The sequence below is a fragment of the Haematobia irritans genome, chromosome 4, assembly GCF_050003625.1.
Source record: "Haematobia irritans isolate KBUSLIRL chromosome 4, ASM5000362v1, whole genome shotgun sequence".
Taxonomy (NCBI): Eukaryota; Metazoa; Arthropoda; class Insecta; order Diptera; family Muscidae; genus Haematobia; species Haematobia irritans.
This window is the reverse complement of record NC_134400.1, coordinates 130411091-130424101: the sequence shown is the minus strand read 5'-3', so window position 1 is coordinate 130424101 and position 13011 is coordinate 130411091. Positions and strand designations below refer to the sequence as shown.

Here is a 13011-nt window from a genome sequence, read left to right as displayed (position 1 = left end):
AAATTTGGCTTGGGGAGCCTCCCGGAGCAGCAAAATTCATCCGATCCGGTTGAAATTTGGTACCTGATGTTAGTATACGGCCTCTAACAAACATGCAAAAATTGGTCCATATCGGTCCATAATTATATATAGCTCCCATATAAACCGATCCCCAGATTTGACCTCCGGAGCCTCTTGGAGGAGCAAAATTCATCCGATCCGGTTGAAATTTAGTACGTGGTCTTAGTATACGGTCTCTAACACCCATGCAAAAATTGGTCCATGTCGGTTCATAATTATATATAGCCCCCATATAAACCGATCCCCAGATTTGACCTCCGGAGCCTCTTGGAGGGGAAAAATTCATCCGATCCGGTTGAAATGCGGTACCTGATGTTAGTATACGGTCTCTAACAACCATGCAAAAATTGGTCCATATCGGTCCATAATTATATATAGCCCCCATATAAACCGATCCCCAGATTTGACCTCCGGAGCCTCTTGGAGGGGCAAAATTCATCCGATCCTGTTGAAATTTGGTACCTGATGTTAGTATACGGCCTCTAACAACCATGCAAAAATTGGTCCATATCGGTTCATAATTATATATAGCTCCCATATAAACCGATCCCCAGATTTGAACTCCGGAGCCTCTTGGAGGAGCAAAATTCATCCGATCCAATTGAAATTTAGTACGTGGTGTTAGTATATAGTCTCTAACAACCGTGGAAAAATTGGTCCATATCGGTTCATAATTATATATAGCTCCCATATAAACCGATCCCCAGATTTGACCTCAGGAGCCTCTTGGAGGAGCGAAATTCATCCGATCCACTTGAAATTTGGTACATGGTGTTTGGTATATGGTATCTAACAACCATGCAAAAATTGGTCCATATCGGTCCATAATTATATATAGCAAAAGTCATCCGATGCGGTTGAAATTTGGTACATTTTGTCAATATATGGCCTCTAACAGCCATGTAAAAATTGGTCAATATCGGTCTTTAGTTATATATAGCCGATGACTTATTACACAAAAATTGGTCCATATCGCCAAAAATAATCTACCAAAACTTTATTTCCATAGAAAATTTTGTCAAATTTTATTACTATAGAAAGTTGTGTCAAAATTTCATTTCTATAGAAAGTTTTGTCAAACGTTTATTTCTATAGAAAATTTTGTCAAGTTTTTATTTCTATAGAAAATTTTGTCAAAATTTTTTTTTTGTCAAACTATATTATATACGTATTTAATCGGCCTTTTTTTGTTTAATATATACCCCGTATGGGCTAACTTACAATTTAGAAGACAGTGTTAAAAAGTTTTACGATAACTTGCCATCGGCAAGTGTTATCGCAACCCAAGTAATTCGATTGTGCACGGATGAAAAAGACTGTTTTTCATATGTTTGGCTATAAACATTATATGTTTGGAACACAAATTTTTAAACACAATATTTTTGAGTGCAAGCATATAATGTTCATAAACTAGCATAACATGTTTGGGACATATATGTTAATATGTTAGAACATATTATGTTTGGGACATAAAATGTTTGTAAATATAATATGCTTGGATGCAAACATATATTAATTTAGAAATAGCCTATAAACATAAATGTGTTTAGTAGCTTGGAGCGCTATTTAACAGGGAGCGATATTGAATTAAGTTGGTGGTTGTTGCTTGTTATTACAAAATTAACATTTTATTTTTCCTTGGGCAATTGATCAGCTACTTCTTTGATCCTTACAAACTGTGTGGTCCGCTGTTCGAATCCCCGTCCGGCAAAAGGTAAAATTAAAATAAAAAAATCATACAATTGAATAATTTCTTCTACAATGTTTGTATTACAGAAAAAGGTGCTAAGAACTAAAAAATCTCGTGGAAGTGAGAAAGATGTGGGGGAATATACAATTGGGCAGAAACAAAATTTTGAGCATTCAGGTCGAAAACCTATGTTGTTAGCACCTATATTACCTGTTTTTTTTTCATAATTCATTATGATTGTAAATATATAAATAAATAAATAAAATTTTGAGCACAATATTGTTTGGGAGAATTTTTTTTGAGCATATAATATTTTTGGGTGCAAAATGCTTCCAAACATATTATATGTTCACATAATAACATATTGTTTTTTGGAAGACAACATTATTGAATTTGGATGCAAAAATACAAAATGTTTGGAACTTAGACTACCCAAACATATATTGTTTAGACCAATATGCTTTCAAACATATTATATATTGGAAGAGATCAAACATATAAATGTTTGGGCAATACCCAAAAATATATATGCTTGAAGCAAAATATGTTTGGGAGTATATGTTACAGAAGCGATTTTTTGTGAGCGTGTGGATGACAGCCTTTAGTAGAAGTTCCTACGCAATCCATGGTGGAGGGTACATAAGATTCGGCCTGGCCGAACTTACGGCCGTATATACTTGTTTTATTTTAATTTTACCTTTTGCCGGACGGGGATTCGAACAGCGGACCACACAGTTTGTAAGGATCAAAGAAGTAGCTGATCAATTGCCCAAGGAAAAATAAAATGTTAATTTTGTAATAACAAGCAACAACCACCAACTTAATTCAATATCGCTCCCTGTTAAATAGCGCTCCAAGCTACTAAACACATATATGTTTATAGGCTATTTCTAAATTAATATATATTTGCATCCAAGCATATTATATTTACAAACATTTTATGTCCCAAACATAATATGTTCTAACATATTAACATATATGTCCCAAACATGTTATGCTAGTTTATGAACATTATATGCTTGCACTCAAAAATATTGTGTTTAAAAATTTGTGTTCCAAACATATAATGTTTATAGCCAAACATATGAAAAAGAGTCTTTTTCATCCGTGTAGAAATACAATTTTGACAAAATTTTCTATAGAAATAAATTTTTGACAAAATTTTCTATAGAAATAAATTTTTGACAAAATTTTCTATAGAAATTATATTTTGACAAAATTTCCTAAAGAAATAAAATGTTGACAAAATTTTCTATAGAAATATACAATTTTGACAACATTTGCTATGGCAATAAAATTTTGGTAGATTATTTTTGGCTCGAGTGGCAATTTTTTTGTGATTGGCGATCGGTTTATCAGGGGGCTATATATAACTATAGATCGATACGGAATAATTTTAGCATGGTTGTTATCGGCCATATACCAACACCATGTACCAAATTTCAACCGGATCGGATGAATTCTGCTCCTCCAAGAGGTTCGGGGATCGGTTTATATGGGGCTATATATAATTATAGGCCGATATTGATGATCGGTTTATATGGGGCTATATATAACTATAGGCCGATATTGACCAATTTATGAATGGTTGTTAGAGACCATATACTAACACCATGTACCAAATTTCAGCCGGATAGGATGAAATTTACTTCTCTTACAGGCTCCGCAAGCCAAATCTGGGGATCGGCTTATATGGGGGCTATATATAATTATAGGCCGATATTGACCAATTTATGAATGGTTGTTAGAGACCATATACTAACACCATGTACCAAATTTCAGCCGGATCGGATGAAATATGCTTCTCTTACAAGCAGGGCTGTGGAGTCGGAGTCGGAGCCGGAGTCTTGGAGTCGGAGTCTGAAGATTTTGCTGGAGTCGGAGCCGGAGTCGTAGAAAAGTTGCTCGACTCCGACTCCGACCAAACAAAATTTGAAAAACTCTTCATATCGTTGTAAATAAAGAAGTATTTCGACAAATTAGATTCCATTAGGGTTTTTAATCGAACAACGAAGTACTGGACTTCAGGCTATTCAAAGTGTATTTATATGGGTGAAATGTCACGGTGATATTAAAAGCAGGTTTTACTAGAATATGGGCTGAATTTTTAACATATTAAAATATCGATTTTTAACCCTATATATACTCTTGATAAATGTACAATTTTAAGTCAATATAGCAGAAGAACCTTACGTTCTGAATTTTTGGCAGGCATGTAGAGTTCGAAGATGGGTTATACCGGACAGTTTTGTGATATAACATATATTTTTGTCACACCCGTCATTTAAACAATAAAACATTTTCATCGCATTTGAGGACCAAGTATATCTTTATTGTGATCAAATTTGTTCTTTAGTTAAAAAGGGTTTTCACGCCTATGATGTCATGAAATGCTTTATATGAAAATTACAGCAAGCATGTAATAACTTCAGAACATGTTGATTTTTTTTGCTTTCAGTATAATATTGAAATAGTATTAGATTTGGATGTATCTCTTATATACATATATCTATGTATCGGCAAATTTTTACCAAGACGTTAAACACAACTGTTTTATATTATTGTATATGACTCTCTCTAACCTTTGATATAACATACCATGAACATTTTTTCACTTTTATCATCTATTGAGATACCGATAAGAAAGCATCAACATTATTCGGAGTTCTACAAGTAAGTAATTGCTTTCATTGATAATAATTCCTCCAAACCAACTAGATGTCTTGGAACGTACTTCAAAGGCGGAAAGCCTAAAGGTCTCTGCGAATAAAGATCTTTTGACGTATCTGCCAATAAACTCTTATGCAAATATTTGATGAAAACGTTAGCAAATGTAGTGGAACATTTTCATTATATCTTCTAGAAAGCTAGTACACTGAAAAAAATATTGTTGTGAGGTCAAAAATTTCATGTCTTTAAAATACGAATGCAAATTTTGCTTAGCATAGAAGACGCATTTCTCTAATGTAAAGCTTTTTTCCTTGTCCAAAAGTCGATAAACTTTTCAATGAAGTCGTATTGTCCGTACTTTGGGCATCCCACAAGATATACACGTAAATAAGTGTTCCCTTTTCGTCTATCGCTATGCTTATATACACACACTAACAGGTTGGCTGATAAGTCCCCGGTCTGACACATAGATGGCGTCGCTAGCATTAAGCATATTATTTTTATATAGTAGCAACCTTCAAATGATTCGTGTCAAAATTTGACGTCTGTAAGTCAATTAGTTTGTGAGATAGAGCGTCTTTTTTGAAGCAACTTCTGTTATTGTGAAAAAAAAAAATAAAAAAAAGGAATTTCGTGTTTTGATAAAATACTGTTTTCTGAAGGGAAAAAATACGGTGGAAGCAAAAACTTGGCTTGATAATAAGTTTCCGGACTATGCCCCAGGGAAATCAACAATAATTGATTGGTATGCAAAATTCAAGCGTGGTGAAATGAGCGCGGTGAATGCAGTGGACGCCCGAAAGTGGTGGTTACCGACGAAAACATCAAAAAAATCCACAAAATGATTTTGAATGACCGTAAAATGAAGTTGATCGAGATAGCAGAGGCCTTAAAGATATCAAAGGAACGTGTTGGTCATATCATTCATCAATATTTGGATATGCGGAAGCTCTGTGCGAGCTCACATTTGTTGATGATTCTGAGCAGTGTTTGCAGCTGTTAACTCGAAACATGGCTCCATCACTACACTCCTGAGTCCAATCGACAGTCGGCTGAGTGGACAGCGACCGGTGAACCGTCTCCGAAGCGTGGAAAGGCTCAAAAGTCCGCTGGCAAAGTAATGGCCTCTGTTGTTTTTGGGATGCGCATGGAATAATTTTAATCGATTATCTTGAGAAGGGAAAAACCATCAACAGTGACTATTATATGGCGTTATTGGAGCGTTTGAAGGTCGAAATCGCGGCAAAACGGCCCCATATGAAGAAGAAAAAAGTGTTGTTCCACCAAGACAACGCACCGTGCCACAAGTCATTGAGAACGATGGCAAAAATTCATGAATTGGGCTTCGAATTGCTTCGCCACCCACCGTATTCTCCAGATCTGGCCCCCAGCGACTTTTTCTTGTTCTCAGACCTCAAAAGGATGCTCGCAGGGAAAAAATTTGGCTGCAATGAAGAGGTGATCGCCGAAACTGAGGCCTATTTTGAGGCAAAACCGAAGGAGTACTACCAAAATCATCAAAAAACTGGAAGTTCGTTGTAATCGTTGTATCGCTCTTGAAGGGAACTATGTTGAATAATAAAAACAAATTTTGACAAAAAATTGTGTTTTTCTTTTTTAGACCGGGGACTTATCAGCCAACCTGTTAATGTAGTGAAATATAATAATTTTTCGGATCAGATCCAACCATATCCAATTAGATCCTCTTATTTTTATATTTATGTGATATTAAAGATTACGCAACCTACATTTTAGATGCGAAATTTACAAAATATTGAGGACAAATTTCTTTAAAATAATGAAATTATAATTAAAATAAAGTTTATATTCTTTGCTTCAAACATTTTTTTCATTAAATCTAGGACACAAATTTTGTAAATTTGCGTCCCTCCGTTAAAATCCCATGTCTTTGAGCTAAGGCTAATTTTCCTTAAAGTAAAGAAACACATTTTTGATTTAAAGAAATTGTCCTTAGATTAACTGAAATATTGAAACTTTAGATTTAATATAAAAACGCTTCAAATATAGGCTAAGACTTATTTTGAGGATTTAGCGTATTTTGTTTAAAGTTTATTTGGAATTAAGAAAACATTTTTTACTTTGAAGTATACGTTATAATTTGAATTTTTAAGCTGACATTTGTTTGTACGTAAGTAACTTTATTAATAAACTGGGAAAAGAGAATGAAAATTTAATAAATGAGATCTGTATCCTAATTTTAATTTTATTGGTCCTAGATTTAAAGCCAGATAGATCTCAAAGAAAATTTCCTTATTTTAAAGAAGCCACATCTTTGGGGCTCTGAATCAATACCAAAATCCTTAAAGAAAGGTCCAAATCTTTGGATCCAAGTAAACTTTTTTTTGAGTGCGGATTCTGGTCTTTCTGTGCCTCGGTTTTTACCATTTAATATGATTAGAAAAATGCAAAATGTATGTTTTCATACAATCAAAAAAAAGTTTACATGGATCCAAAGATTTTGACCTTCTCTAAAGGAATTTGGTATTGATTCCGAACCAAAGATGCGTCTTCTTTAAAATAAAAACATATTTTTTGGCATATCAATCTAGGATCAATAAAACTAAAGGATACAGATCCAAAATGTCGATTTTTTATCCTAATTTTGCGATTAATGTCCATGTTCCCAAATCCACTTCCAGGTGAATGTGTATCAATTCCACGATTTTCGTGTCCTACAATCCACTTTCACCGGAATTTTCGTGAAATCAATTCACTTGCAAAAGTCTTGGTGAAAGTTGATTTATGTCCAAGATGGGTGTATTTCCGGTTAAAAAAAGTACTCGCTTAAAAAATTTGAAATGTTTTATATTTAATACATGAGTTTTATTAAAACTGCGTCATTTTTAATTAAAAAAATTACTAAATTATAATAAGTCTATTGATTCCACTTATTTTGATTTCCGCCTTAGTGAATTTGTGGGTGATTTGTGCAACCCAGCTGGTTACAGAAAACTTCAAAAAAGAACGTGGAATTAAGAACACCAAATTTTCACGTTCGTGGATTTGACGTGAATAGTGGAATTGAAGTGGATATCGGAACATGGGTGATATTAATGAAGCTATTCATTTACAAACAAATGACAGTTTAAAAATTGTAATTATAACAGATAATTCAGAGCAAAAAAGGTTTTCTTAATTAAAAACAAGTATATACAGCACTAAGTTCGGCCGGGCCGAATCTTAAATACCCACCACTATGAACCAAATATTAGGGTTTCCTTTGAAATTTCAGGAGGGCTTGAGGACTTGAGGATACATCCCGAAGATAAATTTAAAGATTTCACCTATGAGGACTATATCAGATTCTGGATTTATAAGAACCATTTTTGTTTGAGTTTTAGAGGAATCATTAACATCTCTTGTAAGTGTGCAAGAAAATTATAAAATAACGTCTTGATTTGAAATCTTAAATCTGTAGAAGTAAAATCTGGAAATTTGACATTGAGTTTCAAGCAATTTTCATGATTAGTGCGCCTTCTACACCCTCAAGAAGTGAAGTCAGTCTATATGGAGGCATTACCAAATGGACCGATAAAAACTTAATCCGATACACGTTTTTATGAGCCTAAAATACCAGAATATTTACAATTTCAGGCAAATCATATAAAAACTTCGGTTTCTAGAAACCCAAGGAGTTAAATCGGGAGGTCGTTCTTATGGGGGCTATACTAAAATATGGACCGATACTCACCGTTTTCGGCACACCTCTTTATGACCCGAAAATACCTCTAGATTTCCAATTTCAGGCAAATAGGATAAAAACTTCGGATTCTAGAAGCCAAAGAAGTAAAATCGGGAAATCGGTCTATATGGGGGCTATACCAAAATATGGACCGATACTCACCATTTTCGGCACACCTCTTTATGGTCTTAAAATACCTCAAGATTTCCAATTTCAGACAAATTGGATAAAAACTGCGGTTTCTATAACCCCAAGACCCCAAATCGGCAGGTTGTTTTATATGGGGACCATACCAAAACATGGACCGATACTCACAATTTTTGGCACACGTATTTGTGGTCCTACAATACCTCTAGATTTCCAATTTCTGGTAAATTGAATAAAAACTGCGGTTTCTATAAACCCAAGAAGTAAAATCGGGAGATCGGTCTATATGGGGGCTATACCAAAACATGGACCGATACTCACCATTTTTGGCACACCTCTTTATGGTCATAAAATACCTCTAGATTTAAAATTTCGGGCAAATTGAATAAAAACTACGATTTCTATAAGCCCAAGAAGTAAAATCGGGAAATCGGTCTATATGGGGGCTATACCCAAAACATGGACCGATACTCACCATTTTTGGCACACCTCTTTATGGGCATAAAATACCTCTAGATTTCAAATTTCAGGCAAATTGGATAAAACTACGATTTCTATAAGCCCAAGACCCCAAATCGGGAGGTCGTTTTATATGGGGACTATATCAAAACCTGGACCGACATAGCCCATCTTCGAACTGGACCTGCCTGCAGACAAAAGACGAGTTTGTACAAAATTTCAGCACGATTGCTTCATTATTGAAGACTGTAGCGTGATTACAACAGACAGACGGACAGACGGACATCGTTATATCGTCTTAGAATTTCTCCCTGATCAAGAATATATATACTTTATATAGTCGGAAATCGATATTTCGATGTGTTACAAACGGAATGACAAACTTATTATATCCCCGTCACCATTCTATGGTGGTGGGTATAAAAAAACGTTAAACCAATGATGCAAATCCTTTAAACCAATGCACAGTGGTCGGTGGTATATGGAGTTAGCGGCCAAAAATACTTCCAGTATAGGTATCATCGTGAAACTTCGGTCACGGCTTTATAATTATGTCAGGACTATTTAATGATAAAATGGGATTGATTGATGACGTTTTGGAATATCCCCCCATATAGACCGATCTCCCGATTTTACTTCTTGGGCTTCTAGAAACTGTATTTTCTATCCGATTTGGCTGAAAATTTAAATCTGAAGGTATAGGACCAAACATAGGTGTGCTAAAAATGGTGTGTATCGATCCATGTTTTGGTATAGCCCCCATATAAACCGATCTCCCAATTTTACTTCTTGAGCTTCTAGGAACCGTAGCTTCTATCCGATTTCCCTGAAATTGGAAATCTAGAGGTATTTTAGGACCGCAAATAAGAGTGCCAAAAATTGTGTCCATCGGTTCATGTATTTATATAGCCCCCACATAGACCGATATCCCGATTTTATTTCTTGGACTTCTAGAAACCGTATTTTCTATCCGATTTGCCTTAAACTTGAAATACAGAGGTATTTTAGGACCACAAATAGGTGTGCAGAAAATGATGGTTATAGGTTATTGTGTTGGTATAGCCCCTATATATACAGATCTTCCGATTTTTTTTGGGCTTCTAGAAAACGTACTTTCTATTCGATTTGCCTAAATTTAAAATTTAGAATTATTTTAAGATCACAAATATATGTAACGGAAATGAGGTGAATCAGTCCATGTGTTGGTATAGCCCACTTATAGACCGATTTCACGATTTTACTCCAAGGGCAGTAGTTTTTATCCGATTTTCATGAAGTTGTAAAACAAGATTGTTTTGAAAATTCGCCCTATTTTCATCGATATATTTTGAACCACTTTACTTATCATAGATCTTATTATACACGTTTGTTCGACATCTCAATACCTAGCATTCAAGTACAAACAACGATATAATCGGACATTTCTAGCTCAAGGTATAATTTGTTTAGCGAAAAAAGTCTGAAAAAATAACGGGATATCTCAAAAAGGGTTTTATAAACAATTTTTTAACCTTCATTTTTAAATTCAGCAGATCAAAATACATAAGAAAAATCATTAAGTGTACATTTTCAATGTAAACTAGTGTTAACAAACACCACACAAAAATTCATATTTGGATATAAAAAAACAAGACCACTTCGGTATTAGGGAGATAACACAAAGGGGGGCAAAAGAAAGCAGCTGATTTTTATCAATTTAGAATCTTGAAATATTAACTAATAAACCGCAAACAATCCCATTGGAGACTTCAGGGGGGGACACAACTAAAACTCCACATACAATTTACATATAAGGACGAACGAACACGAAACAATGAGACTGACAAAAATTGATTTTATAACAAATTTAAAACAAGCTTTATACATTTTTTTATTTTATAATATAGTTAATACCATTTAGTTCAATATTTATTTCGATATAATTTTTCTTTCTTTTGTTTTATTTATTTAAAAGTGCACTTAATTTTATACTTTTTCACACTTCAAAAACTAACTGCTTACTTGATCTCTCTTTTGAAGCCGTTCTTAAAGAGTACAGATGGAATAAAACAAAAACAAATACACATTGTAAAACCTTGTTTGCATAAGAAACAGTGATGCCACAATTTTTGAAAAATTTCTAACTTTGATTTTTTATTTTTGGCCAAAGGGATCGACCACTGTGCAATGATAAGTCTCAGCCTATAGTTGAAGTGTTTTTATATTAAATCTAATGATTCAATATATTAGTTGATTTAAAGACAATTTCTTTACATTTTTCTTTCTTTACTCTAAGGGAATTTTGCCTTACTTCAAAGACCATCAACCTAAATTTAATGAAAAACATTAAAACAAAAATTATAAACTTTATTTTAATTAAAATGTCATTCTATCCAAGGAATTTGTCCTTAATACTGTGTAAATTGCATTTACTAAAATTTAGGTTGCACAATCTTCCATTTTAGGTCAATAGTTTTTACAGTGTAGATTTAATAGTATTTTTTGTTTCGTCCTAAAGTCCTTTATGTTTCAACTATAGAGACCCTAAAATATTTTGTCGAAAAGTTGACGTTTGCTTCTGATTATAATCCATATGCCTTAACATCGACTGATCATGGGTGTCCGTAAATGTTCACCAATTATGGGCGTGAGTCGTTAAAAGTTATTCGTGATGGTGATTGAAATTTCATTCAAGTATTGATCAATGCTATTGAACAGTGACCACTTTGTGTTATACCCCATATTATAGTTAATAAAATATTTTATCAAGTGGCAAATTTACATTGGCCACACTTTTCTATTGGAATTATTTTTTAATTGCGATATTAACGCCTCGTAATGAATATCATTGAGCAGCAACGAGTCCGATTTCAATCAATCTCATGATGTAAACAAATTATGGCCATAATCAAGTTAACTGATATACAGTGAGTGATACATTTGCTTTAAAGCTCACTGGGTGAACTAATATCTTCCATCTGAGTGCACCAGTGGAAATATGTAAGCCCAAATTGTTGTCATTCCAAACAGCTATTAATTATTGCACATTTTTGTTGTGTTTCTATTACCATCATATTTGAATCGTTATAGATTTTTTTGCCACTTTATTCAAATAAGTTGACGGATTCCGATGACCACATATTGGTATTGGATTATTTAAACATGATTTGTTTACTATAAATATTTTTATTGGCGTCGATTTTGTCTACTGCATCAGTCCATGAGGAATATTTTTGTTGGTGCTGCTTTATTTATACCACGCAATTCATTTATTTATTAATTCAAAACACATAATATCCAAATGGAGATATCCAAACAAACAATCTTTAACGATTGCAAAATAGTATAGGAATAAAAAAATCGTACTTATAATTAATTAGATTTATTTATTTTGAATTGAAATTTGACAATTCTGTATCAGTGTAAGCTAATCGATTATAGATTTGAATTTGATATTTATACCCTGCGCCACACTGTGGAACAGGGTATTATAAGTTAGTGCATATGTTTGTAACACCCAGAAGGAGACGAGATAGACACATGGTGTCTTTGGCAATAATGCTCAGGGTGGGTCCCTGAGTCGATATAACCATGTCCGTCTGTCCGTCCGTCCGTCTGTCTGTGAACACATTTTTGTGATCAAAGTCTAGGTCGCAATTGAAGTCCAATCGCCTTCAAATTTGGCACATGTTCCTAATTTCGGTCAGAATAGAACCCTATTGATTTTGGAAGAAATCGGTTCAGATTTAGATATAGCTCCCATATATACCTTTCGCCCGATATGCACTAATATGGACCCAGCAGCCAGAGTTTTGGCCGAATTTGGTTGAATTTTTGCACTAGGAGTACAATTAGTTAAGTGTGCAAAATTTGATTAAAATCGGTTCAGATTTAGATATAGCTCCCATATATATCTTTCGCCCGATATGCACTAATATGGACCCAGCAGCCAGAGTTTTATACCGATTTGCTTGAAATTTTGTACAAATATAACACTTAGTCGTATAGTCAAGTGTGCAAAATTTGATTGAAATCGGTTCAAATTTAGATATAGCTCCCATATATATCTTTCGCCCGATATGGACTTATATGGCCCCAGAAGCCAGATTTTTGGCCGAATTTGGTTGAAATTTTGCACTAGGAGTAAAATTAGTAGTATAGTCAAGTGTGTAAAATTTGATTGAAATCGGTTCAGATTTAGATATAGCTCCCATATATATCTTTCGCCCGATTTACACTCATATGACCACAGAGCCCAATTTTTAACTCCGATTTAGTTGAAATTTTGCATAGGGAGTATAAT

General features: G+C 34.0%; 1 protein-coding gene across 2 annotated transcripts in view; it reads left to right on the top strand.

Moving 5' to 3' along the window:
* LOC142233559 (plasma membrane ascorbate-dependent reductase CYBRD1) overlaps positions 1–13011 on the top strand; it is a 63792-nt gene that overhangs the window by 25105 nt on the left and 25676 nt on the right. The window lies entirely within an intron of this gene.